The sequence below is a fragment of the Sus scrofa genome, chromosome Y (assembly GCF_054392235.1).
Source record: "Sus scrofa isolate SSC_HxYL_T2T_F1_AM1 chromosome Y, Sscrofa_HxYL_maternal_Yorkshire_Landrace_v2.0, whole genome shotgun sequence".
Taxonomy (NCBI): Eukaryota; Metazoa; Chordata; class Mammalia; order Artiodactyla; family Suidae; genus Sus; species Sus scrofa.
The window spans coordinates 11,830,558-11,850,724 of NC_139402.1; the positions used below are offsets into that span (position 1 = coordinate 11,830,558).

The window sequence follows — 20,167 nt, forward strand, 5'->3', positions numbered from 1 at the left end:
CCAGTTAATGCAGCAGTTGTGGTTTCTAAGTCTGTTGCCATACAGGAGGTTGTAATCATGCCTTTTTTCCAGAAATGTGCAGGTTTTGTGCTTTGGCTTTTTGCCTGTGGTTGCTCAGATATGGTGTTGTGGCCTGGTGAGTTACTGCAGAAGTTGTGCTTTTGTTTGCTGGGCTGGTGTTTGCAGATATGGTGAGATAACCTCTCTTGTTAGTTGAAATGAGTACAGTGAACTTTTCCTTCCAAATTCTGCAGAGGTCTCTTGGTGAATATCTACGTGGCTGGGACAGAGTTTGTGGTTAGTTTACACGGCTGGTGGCTGTGGAAATTATGCTCAGATGTCTTCTCTGGTTTCTGCAGCGACTATGGCTTGGCTGGCTTAATGGTTATAGTAGAAGTTCTGGTTTGACTTCCTGATCAGGCTAGTGGAAGTTGTGATCAGGCCTGCTGGCTGGTTACTATAGAGACTGAGGTCCAACCTCCCGGTCCAATTACTAGCAAAATATGGTCAGCCTTCATCATGTGATGACTACAGAGGTTTTGGTTTTGGTGCTTACCCTGGTAGCTGCACAGGTAGAGATTAGTCTTGCTGGACCAGTGGCTATAAAGAGATTGTGTTGGGATTTCCTGAAGGAATATGGAAGAAGTAATTGTTACACTGTAATCTTGTGAAGAATTTGCAGTTTGGCTTTATGCATGGTTGCTGTATTGAGTGTGGTGGTCTCTCTGCCTAGTTGCTGAAGAGGTGGTTGTTTCCAAGCCAGCTACCACAAAGGTCTGAGGATTACTGAATTGCTTTCATGAAGGTTTCACTTAGGGACACTCGACTGGGTCTTGAAAATGTGAAAAATAGGCTTCATAGCTCTCTGCTGCAGAAGTAGAGTTGGCCTTTCTGGGCTGAGTGTTGAACTTATTTACTTGATGATTCACAGCTCTTGGCCTGGCGTCAAGGGCTGATTTCTTCAAAGGCAGGAATTAGGCTTCCTAGGATGATGGGTGGGGATGTTTTGATGTGCCTCCCAGGATAGTTGCAGAAACTCACATATAGGTTTTTGGGTGGCTGCCTAGATTTTGATGTGTTGTTCTAGCATGGCTATCACTCATTTGGAGAGGGCATCCTGAGGCAAGAGCTCAGTGGCGATGTCTCGCTTCCTGGCAGGTTCCTTCCAAGACTGCAGTATGCTTTACACTGGATGCTATGATGTTTGTGTTCAGACTTCCTGAGGGGATTATCCAGATATTGCGGTGGTTCAGAATTCTTGTTTTTTGTTTTTGTTTTTGTTTTTGTTTTAAGTAGACATTGTAGTTGGGCTCCCGAGATTGTTGCATATAGATGTGGAAGGCAGGATTCCTCAACTAAATTCAGGATCTGTGGTATTTCAGCCTGATCTAATTACTGTAAAGTTTTTGGTTTGCATTCCTTGTTTCCAAAGAGTATAGATTGGTTTCTGGAGTGGCTACACAGAAAAGCAGATTATAGAAGGAATTTTCACATACAGATGTATAGGGAAGTCATTCTGTCTTATACATGTTTCAGTTTAAACATTATGGTGACTAAGTCAGCCAGTCTTAGAGACTGGTAAACATGCATTTATATAATGACCAGGAGTCTTGGCCCCCTAGTAAATGGAAATTAATGAGATGTGAGCCAAGAAGTTCAGGCAAGGCTTTATTGGGCCCTGCAGCAGCACAAAGGAACACATACAAGCAACAAGTACCTTTTCTTGCTCCGTGAGGAGGGGCAAGCTTGTTTCTTCTCTGGAGGGATAAGGGTAAGCATGGGGGTAGCATTTGGGTCCGATGTGTGGCTGAGATTTTCTGGGCACTTCCTCAGTGGTACTGTCCACTCTGTGTGTGATATACCCTGTTTTTGCCCCGACACCCTGAAATTTTTGCTGGGGGTTGTTTTATTTCAGTTTAGTTCACTTTATTTTAGTTTAGTTTTGTTTATTACTTTATTCTATTCATTTCATTTTATTTTTCATTTGACTAGTTCATTTCATTTCATTTTATTGGTCTTTTTGAATCTTCTTGTTTATAATTGTTCCCAACTGCCCATGCATGTCGTTACTTGTCATCCCTTATTTTTCCTTTTTAATTCTTTGCTCAAGGAGACATTTTTCAAGAGGCAAGCAGTGCAACAAAGGATCCCAGGTCCTAGCCTGTCTCATGCCCTGCCCCAATCATTCTACACCCCTTATTCTTAAGTGTGTTCTAGAAGATTGGAACTCCTGGAGTAGGTTGGTTTTATGGTCTCTATACACTGATGGGATAAGTCTCCACTTTTGCCTGCTGGAAGCAGGGTTGCTGTGAGTAGGGTTTGGCCCACTGGTAGGGTAAAGTTGGAGGTGTCTTTTAATAGGCCCTCCTATCTTGTTAACCTTTCTCCAAAGGATCCAGTGATGTCCTTTGACTCTAGCTGAGCCTGTGCCTGATGAGGGGTGACTGCATGTCTCCATTGTCCAGGGGGAGCTTGTAAGCCTCCCACAGTCATCAGGGCATCCCAGGGTCCCTGAGTCCTGTTATGGTGAAAAGTTAGCCCCTCATCTCTGATCTGGTCCCAGCTTTGGCTCAGGACTCCTGGTGCCTTCCCTGACCTCTGTGAGTGCATGGAATAAAGGGCTTGTCCCCATTGGGAGGTCCCCGTGCTGGCAGTCTCTTTAGCTCAGCCTTTAGCATCCAAAAGCCCCACTGGGCATCCCTATTCCATTGAAGGGGGTCACTTTGCATTCCCTTTCGGTCCCTATGTGGGGCTTGGCTCTCAGGGCATAATTTGGAACTATAAATGGCAGGGCCAGCCACTCCAAGGAAGCTGCAGTGCTGCCTCTCTCTGGTTGGAGACAGTAATGCACTAACTGCTGTTTTCCATCTATGGCCAGGGCTCATGCCCTGGAATCAACACAACCCCTACATATTGAACCCACTGCTGTGAGATCTGAGTCTTGTTTGTGGAGGTTTTGTTTTGTTTTGATCTTTAATGATTGTTATTATTCCCATTATCAATGGTTTCCACTGTTCTGTCAATTATTTACTGTACACCAAAGGGACCCAGTCTCTCTCTCTCTCTCTTCCTTGCTCACACACACAAATTCACAACCCCCAAATACTATTTGTCTCACATTACCTCCATCATGTTCCACCACCCCTGACTAGATAGAGTTCCCTGGGCTAAACAGCAGGATCCCATTCCTTATCCACTCCAAATGCAAGAGTTTGCATCTCTCAACCCCAGACTTCAAGTCTGTCCCACTCCTTCCCCCTCCCCCTTGACAACCCCAAGTCTGTTCTCCAAGTGCATGCATTTCTTTCCTCTAGATGTTTCATTGGTGCCATTTATTCATTTCCAGATTGGTGATATCAAATGGTATTTGTTGCTTCCTTTCTGACCTACTTCACTTAGTATGAGCATCTCTAGTTCCACCCTTGGTGCTGCAAATGGCATTACTTTGTTCTTCTGGACTCAGTAGTTTCCCATTGTGAATATGTACCACATCTTTTTAATGTACTCTTCAGTCAATGGAAATTTAGGTTGTTTCTATGTCTTGGACATTGTGAATAGTGCTAAAATGAACATTCCAGTCCATGTATATCTTTCAAGGAAAGAGTTATCTGGGTATATGCCCGAGAGTGGTATCATTGGGCCATAGGGTAGTTCTATATTTAGTTTTCTAATGTACAACCATACTGATCTGCATAGTGGTTGTAGTGGTTGTCCCAATTTACTTTCCAGCTAACAGTGCAGCTGGGCTCACTTTTCTCCACACCCTCTCCAGAACTTTTTATTTATTGACTTGCTAATGCTGGCCATTCTGACAGGTGTGAGGTGGTACTTCACAGTAATTTTGAGTTGCATTTCTCTAAAAATTAGTGAGGTCGAGCATTTTTTCATGTGCCTGTAGGCCATCTGCAGGTATCCTTTGGATAAATATCTCTTCGAGTCTTTTTCCCATTCTTCAACTGGCTGGTAGGTTTTTTGCTGTTGAGTTTTCTAAGTCATTTATTTCAGAGATTAAGCCCTCTCAGTGGCATCATTGGAAAGTGTTTTCTCTCATTCCAATGGTTGTCTTTTTTCATTGTTTCCTTTGCTGTGCAAAAGCTTGTCAATTTGATTGAGTCCTTTGTTTACTTTTGCTTTTATTTCTGTGTCCTTGGGAGACTGCCCTTGAGGAAACATTTTTTATTGTTGATGTCAGAGTATGTTTTGCCTGTGGTTCTTCTTGGAGTCTGATGGTGTCCTACCTTATGTTTAAATCTTTAAGCCACTTGAAGTTTATTTTTGTACATGGTGTGAGGGTGTATTCCAGTTTCATTGATTTGCATGCATCTGTCCAGTTTCCCCAGCCCCAGCTGGTGAAAACAAGCTGTCTTTTTCCTACTTTACATTCTTGCCACCTTTGTCAAAGATTAATTGAATGCGGGGTTGTGACTTTATTCCTGGGGTCCCTATGTTGTCCCATTGGTCTGTAGGTCTGTTTTGGTACCAGTACCACAGTGTCTTGATTACTGTGGCTCTGAAAAATTGCCTGATGTCTAGGAGAGTTATGCCTCCTACTTTGTTTTTATTTATTTGTTTATTTTTTGCCCCCCTCAGGATTGCTCTGGTAATTCTGGGTTTTACATGGTTCCATATCAATTTTTGAATTTTTCCTTTGTCCTAGTTCTGTTACAATCTCAGGTGTCTTCTGCTAGCGATGTCATTGCATCCGTAGATTTCATTGCACACTATTGCTTTTTAATAATATTAATTCTTCCAAACCTGGATCATGGACTCTCTGTCCCTTTATTTGAATCTTCTTTAATTTCTTACAGTTCAGCTTATAATCTTTCACCTCCTTGGTCCAGTTTATTCCTCGGTCTTTAAATTTTCGGGGTGCATTTTTCAAAATATGCTATTTTTTATTCTTTTGCCAAGAGTTTATTGTGAGTAGCCCAAAGGGCAACCAATTACCGAGTGCTAATTTTGTATCCTGCTATTTTGCCAAATTGGTGGGTCAGTTTGGGTAGTTTTGGTGTGGCCGCCTTAGGATTTCCTATAGATTGCATCTTGTCATCAGCACGTAGTGAATATTTTGCCTCTTCTCAGCCACTTTGGACACGTTTGATGTATTTCGTTTGTGTCATTGCTGTGCCTAGCACTTCCAATAGTAGGTTGAATAAAAGTGGTGAGAATGGGCCTTCTTGCCTCGTTTCAGAGTTTAGTGCAGAGGCTTTCAGCTTTTTTCCTTTGAGGAGTATGTTGGCTGTGGGTTTGTCATAAATGGCTTTTATCATGTTAAGATATATTTCTCAAATACACACTTTGGTAAGAGGTTTGGTCATGAATGAATGTTGGACGTTGCGAATGCTTTTGCTGCATCTATTGAGAGGATCATGTGGGTTTTTACTTTTCGTATGTTCATGTACTGTGTGACATTGTTGATTTGAGTAGTTTGAACCCTCCTTGCAAACCCGGGACAAAATCCACTTGGTCGTTGTGTATGATCCTATTTTGCATGTTGTTGGACTTGGCTGAAAAAATTTTGTTGGGAATTTTTACTTCTATTTCATCACAGATATTGGCATAAAATTTACTTTTTGGGTAGTGTCTTTGGCATTGGTGTTAGGGTGATGCTGGGTTCATGGACAATCTTTGGGAATGTTTCTTCTTCGTCATGCTTGTGGAAAGGTGTAAGGAGGATAGGACTGTTTCCCCTTGTATGTTTGGAATATTTCACCATTGTTCCTATGTGATGTTAGGCTTTTGTTTGCAGGGAGTGTATTTATTACATATTCAATTTCATTTCTAGTGACCTGTCTGTTCAGTTGATCATCTATTTCTTCTGGATTCATTTGCTGCATGTTTTAACTGTCTAGAAAGTTGTCCATTTCTCGGAGGTTTTAAAATTTGTTGGCAATTAAGTATTTATGATATTTGCTTAGTTTTTTTGGGGGGGTGTTTTTGCACTATCCATTGGGATTTCTTCTTTTTCATTTCTTACATTTTATTTTCTTCAAACCTAGGTTTTTTATGTTTGTTTTTGCTTCTGTTTGGTTTTTTTTTTTTTGTCTTTTTGACTTTCCTAGGGCTGCACCCCTGTCATATGGAGGTTCCCAGGCTAGGGGACTAAATGGAGCTGTAGCTGCCGGCCTACACCAGAGCCACAGCAATACGGGATCCCAGCCACATCTGCAACCTACACCAGAGTTCATGGCAATGCCGGATCCTTAACCCACTGAGCAAGGCCAGGGATCAAACCCGCAACCTCATGGTTCCTAGTCAGATTCGTTAACCACTGAGCCATGATGGGAACTTTGATTTCTTATGCTTTTTAAATCACTTTTTTCTTTCCTCATCCGGTGAGTCTGGCCAGCATTTTGTCTTTTTACTTATTCTTTTCTTTTGCTTTTTTTTTTCTTTTTTATTTTACCTTTTATGTTTTTTTTTATTTTTTTAACTTTTCAAAAAAACAGTTCTTAGTTTTATTGATTTTTTCTTTTTATCTCTATTTATTATTATTATTATTTTTAATATTTATTTCAGAAACTTTTTTTTAACAGAATTTGTTAAATTATCTTAGATTATCTTGTCCGTAAAAGGTCTCTTTTTCACTATTTTATTTTACTTTATATTTATATAATGATATAAACATTTTTTTCCATTAGAACTGGTTTATAGCATTCTTTCGATTTTGTACTCTATAGCATGGTAACCCAGTTACACATACATGTATACATTCTCTTTCTTACACAATCATGCTTCATCCTAAGTGCCTAGACATAGTTCTCAGTGCTACCCAGCATGGTCTCATTGTTCGTCCATCCCAAGGCAGTTGTGTGACTCTATGAACCACAAGCTCCCAAACCATCCCACTCCCTCCCCCTCTGCTTGGTAAGCACGAATTTATCCTCTAGGTGTATGATTCTCTTTTCTGTGGAAATGATCATCTGTGCTGTATAGTAGATACCAATTATAAGTGATATCATGTGGTATTTGTCTTCCTCTTTCTGCCTTACTTCACTCAGGATGAGGGTCTCTAATTCCACCCCATCTTGCTGCAAATGGCATTATTTCATTCTTTTTAAGGGGAGTAGTGTTGCCCTGTGTACACATATCCATATTATCCCAGTCCAGTAATCTGTCGATGGACATTTGTGTTATTTCCATGTATTGGCTATTGTGAATCGCGATGCAGTGAACATGCAGGTGCAGGTGTCTTTTCTAAGGAAATTTTGTCTGGATATATCCACAAGAGTTGGATTGCCGGATCATGTGGCAGTTCTCTGTATAGATTTCAAAGGTACCCCCACACTGTTCTCCACAGCGGTTGTACCAGCTTCCATTCCCACCAACAGTACAGGAGTGTTCCCTTTTTTCCACAACCCCACTAGCGCTTGTTATTTGTGGATGTATCAGTGATGGCCAATCCGATTGGTGTGTGGTGGTATCTTGCGGGAGTTTGGATTTGCATTTCTCTATTAATCAGGGATGTTGAGCATTTTTTTTAATGTGCTTGTTGGCCATCTGCATATCTTCCTTGGCAAGATGTCTATGCAAGGCTTCTGCCCATTTTTCCATGGAGTTGTTTGTTTGTTTGCTGTTGAGTTGTATAAGTTGTTTGTATATTTAAGAGATGAGGCCCCTGTAAGTTTCATCATTTCAAACTGCACTATCCCATTCTGTAAGTTGACTTTTTGTTTTTGTTAGTTTCCTTCGCTGTGCAAAATGTTGTCCATGTGATTAGGTCCCATTGGTTTATTTTTGCTTTTATTTCTGTTGCTTTGGGAGACTGACCTGAGGAAATATTCATGCGCTTGATGTCAGATAATGTTTTGTCTATATACTCCTCCAGGAGATTGAAGGTGTCTTGTCTTATACTTATGACATTCATCCATTTTGAGTTAAATTTTGTGCAGGTGTGAGGGTTCATTGATTTGTGTGTAGCTGTCCAGGTTTCCCAGCAATTCTGGCTGAAAAGACTCTCTCCTTCCCATTTTATGTTCTGGCCTACAATGTCAAAGGTTAAATGATCATAGGCATCAGTGTTCATTTCTGGGCTCTCTGGTCTGTTCCATTAGTCTCTCTGTCTGTTGTGGCACCAGCAACACACTGTCTTGATAACTGTGGCTTTGTAATGTTGCTTGAGGTCTGGGAGCGTCAATGCCTCCTGCTTGGCTTTTGCTCCTCCAGATTGCTTTTGAAATTTTGGATCTTTTGTGGTTCCATATAAATTTTTGGATTGTTTGTTCTAGTTTTTGTAAAAATCATCATTGCTATTATGATAGGGATTGAAATGAATACTTAGATGGCTCTGCTTAGAAAGGACATTTTTACAATGTTAATTTTTCCAACCCAGGATCATGGAATAGCTTTCCATTTCTCTACATCTTCTTTAACTTCCTTAATTATCATTTTATAATTCTTGTTATATAGGTCCTTAGCCTCCTCAAAAAGGTGTATCACTAGGTATTTTATTTTTGGGGGTGCAGTTTTAAAAGTTATTGTATACTTGTATTCCTTCTCTAAGATTTCATTGTTAGTATACAGAAATGTGACTGATTTACGAATGTGACTCTTATATCCTGCTCCTTTGCTGACTGTGTTGATCCATTCAAATAGCTTTTGTGCTGAGTCTTTGGGGTTTTCTCTATATAGTGTCCTGTCATCTGCATACAGTGACACGTTTAGCTCTTCTCTTCCTACTTGGAGTCCATTTATTTCTTTTGTTTGTCTGACTGCTGTGGCTAGGACTTCCAATAATATATCAAATAGGAGTGTTGAGAGTGGGCATCCCTTTCTCGTTCCAGACTTTGGTGGGAGGATTGTCCAAATGTCTCCATTGAGGATTGTATTTGCTGTGTGTTTGTCATAAATGGCTTTGCTTATGTTCAGGAATGTTCCCTCAATACCCACTTTGGTGAGTGTTTCTATCATGAGTGGATGCTGGACTTTGTCAAATGGTTTTTCTGCATCTATTGAGATGTTCATATGGTTTTTGACTTTTCTTTTGTTAATACGGTGTACGATGTTGCTTCCTGTTTGTATGTTGAACCATCCTTGTGAACCTGGGAGGCATCCCACCTTGTTGTGGTGGATGATCTTTTTGATGAGTTTTTGGATTCAGTTGACTAAGCATTTTTTAGAATTTTTGCATCTATACTCTTCAAAGATATTGGCCAATAGTCATCTTTTTGGGTGGTATCTTTGTCTGGTTTTGGAATTAAGGTGATGGTAGCATCATAGAATATCTTTTGGAATATTCCTTCTTCTTCGAACTTTTGAAAAAGCATAAGGAGGATGGGCATCGATTCCTCTTTTTATGTTTGACAGATTTCACCTGTGAAGCCATCTGGCCATGGACTTTTATGATTCCAATTTTGTTTTGTTTTGTTTTGTTTTGTTTTGGTTTGGTTTGGTTTGGTTGGGCGGTCCATTTATTTTAAGTTTGAGTAGTTCTCTTTTCAGTTTTTGTGAAAGTAAAGTTCTGTTTCGATTTGTGGCTGCCCTGTTTTTTAAGTGTGATAACCACTTGTTATAACTGTGTACTCTAGGTGAATGGTGATGTAGGCTCACCCACTTCGTTACAATAATAAAATTCAAAAAGCAGAATAAAAAGAGTCTATATATTTCCTTACACCTCTTGCCCACACTGTAGGATTTTGATGTCTTTTTTTTTTTTTTTAACCTCTTCACCATTAGATCTGTATCCTGGCTTATTTATGTGACTGGTCTCTAATCCTGCTTTCCTCCATCCTTGTTCTTCCTCTTTTTTATTTTTTAAATTTAGAGAAGACTTTCTTTCTTTTAGCGTGCATTTTGTACTTCTGTACTCTTTTAGATTTTGTTATTGTTGTTGTTGTTGGAGAAATTCTTTGTTTCCCCTTCTATTTAAACTCATATTCTTGATGGATAAATTATTCCACATTGCAGATTTCTTTTTCGTTTCAGCATTTTAAATATCTCTTGCCACTCCCACCTAGCTTGTAGTGTTTCCGAATAGATATCAGCTATTCGCCTTTGGGGGATTCCCTTATAATGGAGGGTTTGCTTTTCTCTTGACACCCTTAGAATCCTCTCTTTAACTTTGGCCATTTTTATTATACTATGTCTTGGTGTGTGTCCATTTGGGTTCAACGTGTTTGGGGACATCTGTTTCCGGTATCTTGAAATCAGTATCCTTTAGAATTTGAAAGTTTCTGGAGATAATTACCTCAAATACATGTTCAATCCCCTTTTCTTTTTCTTCTCCTCTGGAATTCCTACTATGTGTAGATTGTCCTGCGTTATAGTATCCCATAGGTCTCATATTGCTTTCATGTTTATTCATTGGGTTTTCTGTCTGCTGTCCTCTTTGGGCGATTCCCTTTATTCAATGATCCATGTCACTAATTTGCTCCTCTGCATTATTCATTCTGACCTTTACTGCCCTTGGCTCAGTTTGTTTCACTGCAAGTGAATTTTCTACATTTGCATGGCTGCTCCTTATATTTTTAGCCCCTTTCTGAGGGAGTCCGCATTCCTGTTCATATGTTCTCTTAATTCCTTCAGTATTTTCACTATCTCCCATTTGAACTCAAAATGTGTCAGATTTCAGAGGTCTGTTTCATTGTTGACTGCTTTAGGTGAATTCTCCTGTTGCTTTAACTGGGAATGTTTTCTGAGCTTCTTCCTCTTTCTCGTGTTTTCCATTTCAATTTCTGTAAGTTTGGAGAAGCCCACATGTATTTTGACAGAGTCTGGGGGGCACCGTTGAAGTGGTGCACTTCTGGAGGGCATGCAGGGCTGGCCAGGGCACACCACTGTGGGTATGTCCTTCCTGTGGCCAGGAGGGTCTGGCTGGGGAATGCCTTAGCCAGGTGGGGCTCACTGTGGTATTCTGCAGCAGTGGGGCACTTGTGAGTGTGGGCAGTCATGGCTTTTGTCTGCCATGGTGGATGAGCATGCCCCAGAGGCACGCAGGGCATTACCTGGTGATCCCTAGCAGCCATGTGTTTCCTGATGTTTGGGGTTGCTGGCTGGCTCACTCTGCCTCAGCAGGGCACTTCCCGAGCCTGGGCAGGCAGTTCTTGCCTGTGTGCAACAGCAGCAGGGCACTTCCCAAGTGAGGGCAGGTCTTTCTGGGTCACTCCACAGTGTAGGACACTTCATGAGTTTGGGTGGGGCTGCCAGGTGTGCATCTCGGTGGGGTGTATTTCCTGCCTCTGGGTGGGGCTTCCTGGGGCATGCTGTGGCAGCAGAGCACTTCCCAAGCCTGGGTGGTGATGGCCTGGTCGCTCCATGGTAGAGAGGTGTTTCCCTAGACCTGGTGTGGCTCGCTGGTGCTTGCCATGGTGGAGGTGCACTCTGCACATGTTCAGGGCTTTCCCGGGTGCTCTGTGGAAGCAGGGAGCTTCCTGAGTGAGGGCAGGTGTGGCTGGTGCTTGCTGTGATGGAGTTGCCCTTCCTGTGGCTTGACAGGGCTTGCTGGACATGCCACATCAGCAGAGCAGTTCACAAAGATGGTGGGGCCAGTGTGTCCCCTCTGCAGCAGTGGGGTGCTTCCCAAGGGTGGTTGGGATAGCCCCTTCCTGCTGCAGTGGTGGTGCACATCCTGATGTGGGGAAGGGCTTATAGGGTGCCCAGGGGCAGTGGGGTGCTTTGCATGGGTGGGCAGGCCTGCCTGGGAATGCCATGGCAGTGGTTGGCTCTCCACAGGGGGTGGCACCAATCTGTTATGGATGACAGTTTGCTTCTGGCCGGGCGGGTGTGGGGTGGATTAGTGGAGATGTGCTGGTAATGCTCTGCTCTCTATTAGCCAGTGGGCAATTGCACACACTGTGGTTCGAGGAGTCTTCTATGTTGACCCTCCCCTCCTGCTCTCCCCTCGCCAACAATGGCACCTTCTCTCTCCTGTGGGTCCAGATCCTCTACCAGGTTCCCTCTATTTGGGCTTTCCAATCCCCAGCCATTCACATATTGCTCCCTCCACCCAAGGTAAACTGCTTATCTAATCCCTTAGCCTCTCTCCATGCCTCCCACACCAGCATGCTCCCAGGGACTGACCTCTGGAGCCTAGGACTTGGTGCCCAGCCCCCACCAGAGCATCTCTATCTTTGGTGTCTATGTGTGTGGTTCAGATGGTCTGTGCAGCTCTCACTCTGCTTCCCAGGTCTCAGACATGCTGCTGTGTTTTTCTTGGAGTCTTGGAGATCCCTCCGACTTGGCTGACCTTTCCATTGGTTAGGCGATTTTCCAGGGTATGTGTTCCCTTTCTCCTTCAGAGCTCCCTCTCAGGAGTGCTAGTCCAGTCCTGATTCCCCTTCCCTCTCTCTCTTTGTTTCCTGTTGTCCTACCCAGTTATGTCAAGAGATTCTTACCGTTTTGGGAGGTCTCAGTTCTTCTGCCAGCGTTCCGTGGCTGCTCTGTTTGAGTTGTTTTAAGTGTAGTTGTGTTTATTTGTATTGTGATGATGGAAAGGGCAAGTGTGTCCCTGTGCTCTCCCACCATCTTTCCTCCCTGAAATTGCATCCTTCTGTATCTTTCTTTGTGGCCTTCCCTTCAAAGTCTACTTTGTTTGCCATGGTTAGCACAACTCCTGTTTTCCTCTCTTGTCCGTTGACATGAAATATCTTTTCCCATTCCCTCATGTCAATCTGCTTGAGGTCATTGCTCTGAAGTGAGTCATTGTAGACAGCAGCTTGTATGTTTTTGCTTTTTTATCCAATCTGACACTCTGTGTCTATTGATCAGAGTATTCAGTCCATTGGCATTTAAGGTAATTCTTGAGAAAGATGTATTTATTGCCACTTTCCCCGTGTTTTTCAGTTGATGCTCTGTATCTCCTTTGTTCCTTTTCTGTTGTTTGGTTTGGGTTGGATGATTTCCATTTATTGTATGCTTGTGTACTTTTCTTTTTGGTTTTTTTGTGAATGTAATGTTTGGTTTTGAGTTGTGGTTTCCCTGTTTTTTAAGCATGCTAAACTCTCCCTATATCTGCTAGCTTTAGCCTGGTATTCATATAGGCTTGAACACATTTTATTTAAAAATAGGAGTCTATATTTTCTTCCTTTCCTTACCTACCTTCTATGATTTTGAAGTTCTTTATTAATATCTTCATGTGTGTCCTTTAGGTGTCCCTTGAGTTTATGGTCACTAGTACAGTAGGTATGTATGTAGTTATGTATTTATTAATTTATTAGTTCTGTATTCTGACTTATTTAAGTGATTACTTTCCCCTTGGGATTTCTTCCACCCTAGTTCTTACTACTTATGTTATGCTAATTTATTTTAAATTTTATTTTATATTTTATATTTTATTTTATTTTATATTTTATTTTATTTTTCTATGTTAATTTACTTTTCTTAGGGAAGCCCTTGCATTGTTTCCTTAAGAATGGCTTTAATGTTGATGTACTCTGTTAGGTTTTGTTTGTTGAAGAAATTCTCTATTTCCCCTTCTATTTTAAATGATATTCAAAAATAAATACATACACAAAGTAATGATACATTTGCTGTGTAGAATATTCTAGGCTGCAGATTTTTCCTTTTGGAAAGTTGAGTATATCTTGCCACTTTCATCAGGCCTGTAGTGTTTCTGTAGAGAAATCCGGTGTTTAGGGAGGTCCCTTATAATTAATGATTTGTATCTCTCTTGCTACCTTTAGAGTCCTCTCTCCGTCTTCGCCTTTTGCCATTTTTATTGCAACACGTCTTGGTGTGGGCATATTTGGGTTCAAAGTGTTGGGGGCCTTCTGCGATTACTGCATCTCGATATCTGTTTCCTAGAGTTTGGAAAGTTTGAAGCATAATTACTTCCAATATATTTTCAATCATCTCTTCTTTTTCTTCTCCTTCTTGAATGCCTTTTATGCATAGATTGGCATGCTTTATATTATCGCATAGATCTCTTATATTGCTTTTGTGTTTTTTCATTTGTCTTTCTGTCTGCTGTCCTGATTGGGTAATTTGCATTATTCTATCTTCCAAGTCACTAATTCATTCCTCTGCACTAGTCATCCTGCTCTTTAGTGCCTTTAGCTCAGTTTGGGTCTCTGCAAATGAATTTTCTATTTTTTTTCCTATTGTTTTCCTTATATGTTGTAGTTCTCTCTAAAGTAATCTGCACTAATGTTTTTATCTGCTCTTAACTCCTTGATAATCAGCCTTCATTTTTTCAGTATTTCCACTACTTCCCTTTTGAACTCAATGCCTCTCAACCTCCAAAGTTCTGTTTCCTTGTTTGCTGCTTCCCATGAATTCTCCTGTCCCTTGCCTGGGAGTTATTCCTGAGCTTCTTCACCTTGCCCATATTTTTCTTTTTCTGTCAGTTTTCGGAAGCCAAAATAGACTTGGAGGCTTACAGCTATGCAAGGGTAACTCCTTGTATTCTTTGGGTGGTTACACTGTATTTTTGGGCATGGGTGTTTGTACATTTGCTGCTTCCTTCTTTGGTGTGAGCAGGCTATCATGCCAAGGGTGCTGAGTGTATTTGCAGGGAGAAGGCAGCAAGGGATAGTGCTGGTTATTGACGGGATCTTAGCAGCAGCAAGGACTTGCAGGAAGGTGATGCAGGTAACTCCTAGTTTCAAGGTCGAGGGGGTGATAATGAGCTTCATGCAAAATTATAAGCTGCCTGGAGCATTTGGTAGTGGCAGCAGTAGGGTGTGTGTGTATTCCCAGAGTAGTGAGAGCAAAAACAGGCAGTGTTTGGTCACAATGACCTCAGTGGTGCCCTCGGAGATGATTAGGGCCACAAGTGGTAGCAGGCCATGCCCACCTCTGGAGTCAGAGGTAACCATGGTGGTTTGCCTCACAACTGTAGATGCTGGGAAGAAGCACCCTGTCCCTCTTAGCCCACACAGGAGGTGCTGCACCTGCTGCTCCTAGTTGCAGGGCCTTGGCAAAGGACAGTTTCCAAGCATCTGGGTGCTATCTGGAGCATCTGGCAGTGACAGCTGCAGGGCCAGTATGATCCTAGGGGTGTGAGAGCAACAGTTGTTGGTGCTCAATTGCGGCACCATCTCTGTTTTCTGACCTCTTAGGTGACTGTGGTCACAGGCTGTGACCTGCGGTTTCTGAGAGGAATACTTTGGTTTGACCCTGGTGCCTGTAGAGTATACAAGAGGCACCACATTTCACTTAGCCCCTGCTGTACTAAGCCTGTGCCAGAGGTGCCTGGCTGCCTCTAGCCTGCCCAAGATGAATCCAGGGTGCTGTAGCCCAAGCAAGTGGCTTCTTGCCACCCATAGCCTGCATCAGGAGCAACCTGCCCTCGGAGAGCCTGTGCACATGTGAGCAGGGAGATTTCTTTGGGGCTCACCCCTCCTCCCCTTGCCCTCCCCAACAATAGTGCCTTGCTTTTGTAGACAAAGAGAAGTACTTTCTTTTATTTATTTATTTATTTATTTATTTATTTATTTATCTAATTTTATTTTCCCACTGTACAGCAAGGGGGTCAGGTTATCCTTACATGTATATATTACAATTACAGTTTTTCCCCCACCCTTTGTTCTGTTGCAACATGAGTATCTAGACATAGTTCTCAATGCTATTCAGCAGGATCTCCTTGTAAATCTATCTAAGTTCTGTCTGATAAGCCCAAGCTCCGGATCCCTCCCACTCCCTCCCCCTCCCAACAGGCAACCACAAGAAGTACTTTCAACTCCAAGAAACATTGTAACATGACTGCTGGTAGGACTGAAAACAATTTTTCTGAATGTGGCTCCAGAAAGGTGGCGAAACAGAAACATGAAGCTGCCAAGTCAGACAGATTCTACATCTTCAACGGATTTGTTAACCATGCTAAGGTTTGGCATTAAAGACCAGCATAATTATTTAAGCCTCTCTTTGTGGAAAGCAAGAACGCAACCTATAAGTGTGCACCAGGAAATATAAAGGGGAGGAAATAAAGGCACACCTAACCCGGAGAATTTGAGCATTTTAAAGCAATAATGATACCCCCTCGTTTTTTGTTTGTTTGTTGTTTGGTAAATGTTTCATTTGAAACTACCACCATGTGCTGATGGTGATGCAATCGCTGATTATGTCATTGGTCTTCATTATTGCAGTTATGGTGCACTTATGGACATGGGTCCTGGGGAAGCTAAACTATGCTGTAGTTTGGAGTATGAAATGTATTTTCTAACTTATGCTTATCTTTTTCTTTTTGTCTTTATAGGGCCATACATTTGGCATATGGAGGATCCCAGGCTAGGGGTCAAACCAGAGCTGTGTCTGCTGGCCTAAAACAGCCATAGCAATGCTGGAACTGAGCAACATCTGCACTTTGATCACAGCTCATGGCAACTCTGCGTCTTTAAAACCCCCTGAGTGAGGCCAGGGGTTGAAGCCACTTCCTCATCAGCACTAGTTCGGTTTGTTAACTTCTTAGCCATGGTGGGAACCCCATGAAATTTATTTTTTTTTTTGTAATGAAGACAATCTTGTCAGGTAAGACCCAAGTTCCCTTTGAAATAACAGAGTATAATGCAGCTGAGAAAATGCTACATAAAGAATATGTATTTTCCCTTTCAAAATTGAACTTCATCTGCCCCTCTTTCCCTACCATCTTAATTTAGGCATCCATTCAATACAACCTAGACTATTTCAGAAATCACTTAACTCCCACTGTCTTTTTCCTTAGTTGCATTTTCTTTTTTGAAACCGTTATCATCAAGGAGGCATGTCAAATATTCCTGTCTAACTACCAAAATTTTCAAATATGGAAAAACCACAAAACAATCTGGCATTGAAAACCACTAAAAAGACAAAAGGACAACTTACAATGGGAGAAAATTGTTTCCGACCATGCAACTAAGAAGGGATTAATCTCTAATATATACAAACACCTTATACAATTCAACCACAAAAAAGCCAACAACCCAATGGAATAGGGGGCAAAAGACCTGCATAGACATTCCACGAAAGAATATATATACAGATGGTCAGAAAGCACATAAAAAATTCTAAACATCATTGTTTCTTAGGGAAATGAAAATACAAACTACTATGAGGTACCTTTCTCACCTGTCAGAATGGCCATCCTTAACAAGTCCACACATAAAAAAAATGCTGGAGAGGGTGTGGAGAAAAGGAAACTCGCCTACACTGATGAAAGGAATGTCAATTGTTACAACCATTAAGGAAACCACCATGGAAATACTTCAGAAAAGTAAGTATAGAACTAGTACCTGACCGACCCAGAAATCCCACTCTTGGGCATACAGCTGAAAAAAAACTTCCCTTGAAAAAGACACATGCACATGTATGTTCATTGCATCACTGTCCACAAGAGCCAAGACAGGGAAATAACCTAAATGTCCATTGAGAAGATTGGATTAAGAAGATTGTGTGTATGTGTGTGTTCCATATACACACACATACACACAATGGAACCCCGACTCAGCCATAAAAAAGAACAAAGTAATGCCATTTGCAGCAACATGGCTGGAATTAGAGAAGATCATGCTAAGTGAAGTTACTCAGAAAGAGGAAGGCGAATACAATACGATATCACATATGTGTGGACTGTAACAGATGGCACAAGTGGAACTTTCCACCTGAACGAAACTCATGAACGTGCACAACAGTGTTTGGGTTGCCGAAGGGGAGGGGGCAGGATTGTGATGGACTGGAAATCGGGGGTTAGAAAAGGTGCAAAGTATTGCATGTGGAGTGGGTATGCAATGAGATCATGCTGTAAATCAATGGGAACTACATCTAGTCACTTTTGATGGAGCACAACGGAGGGTTATGTGAAAAAAAAAAAAGGATACGTACGTGTATGGGTGTGGGTCTTGGGTGGTTGGGGTGGTGTGTACCTGGGTCACTTTGCTCGACAGTAGAAACTCGACAGAACATGGGAAACAAGCTATGGTAGAAAAAATAAACATCATTTTAGAAAAAGAAACACAGCCCTTAATTGTTTCATAAATGAAGTAATTGCAACTATGAAGATGAACATATATGTTTATTTTTGAAATAAAGGAATTGCAAGAAATTGTTGACACTTGCAAGCCTAAATGTTCATCTTCACTATCCTGCAGAATCTATAGACCGTTGATAGGTCAAAATTAGGATGGTGTTCAAATAATGAAGAGGATGGAGGTGTTGGCCTTGAGAGAGAGGCAGCAGAGGTATCAGTGGCCATTGGCAATGGGAACCACGGATGGTTGGCTGGTTGAGGGTTAGACAAAGGGCCCTCTCTTGGTGGTATATTCTGATATCTGGTTGGAAAAGGGGACGGCTTCACCGCCATTCCAAAATAACCACTCGGGAAGGGAGAAATAAGGTGGTACTGAGAAATGGAAGTGGTAGTTGTAATGAAATTCACAATGTGGCCACTTGCTGGAGAGTAGCTGCTTTGTGAGTGCGTATGAAACGTGGTCAACTGATTTAAAGTAGCATGTTGAGCCACGACAGTTTGTCTTGTGGTCTGGCTGATGCTGATGATGTAGAAGAAACGTCACTTCTCATGGGGGTAGTTGTATTAGAAATTCTCTGGCTGGTAGAAGGCCTTCTTACTAAAGGCACATGTAAATTTGTGGAGGTTGAAAATGCATTTTCTCCACGAGTTTCTGCTTCATAATCAGAATTATGATTATCCACCTTACGCCCTGTTCTAGAGTGCTTCTTGCTGCAACCTTGAGGTAGAGAAGCCAATACTGGAGACGCATTTTTATACGTGACTCTTCTTTTCCTCCTTACCAACAGTTGAGGACAGCCTCATTTAAAGTTTGGATTATGGTAGAACTGCAGCTAAAACCAAGGAGAAATTTATTTAATGGTATTTGAAACAAGGACACGAGGAGACAGAAACCATAATATCTGACTCTTTGCATCATATGGAGTTAATATCATGAAACAATACACGTCCATTGCTAATATTTTCAAAAATGTTCTTAGTGGGCACAGCCAACTATTGTCCTCAAGGAAAAATGTCTGGTATATTTACAGTAATAGTATTAGGCTCTGTGGCCTGCATTTTTTGAGGTTCATTGACAAGCCTCAAGGAGGCTAGGACAATGATTTATCATCCCAAATATTTTATGACCAAGCCATCCTCAATTTAAAAATGTTGAACATGGAGATCCTGTCGTGGCACAGTGGTTAACGCATCCGCCTTGGAAACATGGGTTTGTGGGTTTGATTCCTGGCCTTGCTCAGTGGGTTAAGGATCTGGTGTTGCCGTGAGCTATGGTGTACTTTGTAGATGTGGCTTGGATCCCACGTTGCTGTGACTCTGGCGTAGGACGGGGGCTATAGCTCCAATTCAACCCCTGGCCTGGGAACCACCATATGCCATGGGAGTGGCTCAGGAAATGGCAAAAAGACAAAAAATAATCATCATAATAAAAATGGAACAGTACTTCATCCCACTTTCAAGGTCTACTTTGACCCTATATGGATGAACATATTTGCACATGTCCAAAGAAAATCTTATACACTCCCTCTATAAGTAGTAACTGGAAATTTCTTAATGCCATGATCCAAGCACAGACTTCATTTTCTTCTGCCAGAAAGTCAGCCAGTGAGGCACATCTTTGAAAATTCCTTTGCAGCTTATTAAATGCATAAAGGTTAAGCTGTCGAACTCAGCTTTTCATACTCTCAGTTTCAAATATTCTGAAGGGAGCCTTTCTCTCCAGAACTTCTTTCTTGACGCGCTCTTCATTAATCACTATCAAGGTTCCATTTGCTTCCCACCAAATGGACTTAAAGTGACCACGTTCAGCAGTTTTCCAAAGTTTTCTGGGAAAGGGCAGAGGAAGAAAATCATCATCTTCATCTGGTTCAGAGGCACACAATGTGCGACATGGCTTTTTTATCAGGGAGCCTTCAGACAAAGCCTGGAAAGCCGTTTCTTCAATCTGAGACCTCAAGTCCAAGTCCCCAGTGATTGAGTTATCACACCATGAAGGTGTAATGGAGGATTCTGAACCAGTTGGTGCATCTTTAGGAGACACTGGTTGAATTTCTGAAGGAGCATGTGCCATCTCAGATTAGTTTCTCTGCAGCTACTTTTCTCACCTGCATGGTTTTTTCAACTCTGCAGTTTTAAATGCTGCTTTGGTAAGCCTACAGAGATAAAATCGCCCATGCATCACAATGGTTGCTAAGCTAAGTAGCTGTCAGATGACAGGTCTCCTAGCAATCTGAGCATAACCTTCAGTCAGTGCTTATTTTCCTATGAAATTGGTCCAGTTAACATAAA

General features: G+C 41.8%; 1 pseudogene; it reads right to left on the reverse strand.

The window, feature by feature from the left end:
- Positions 1-17,971: 17,971 nt before the first annotated feature.
- LOC146394366 (heat shock transcription factor, Y-linked-like) lies at positions 17,972-19,949 on the reverse strand (annotated as a pseudogene).
- Between the last annotated feature and the right edge of the window lie 218 nt (positions 19,950-20,167).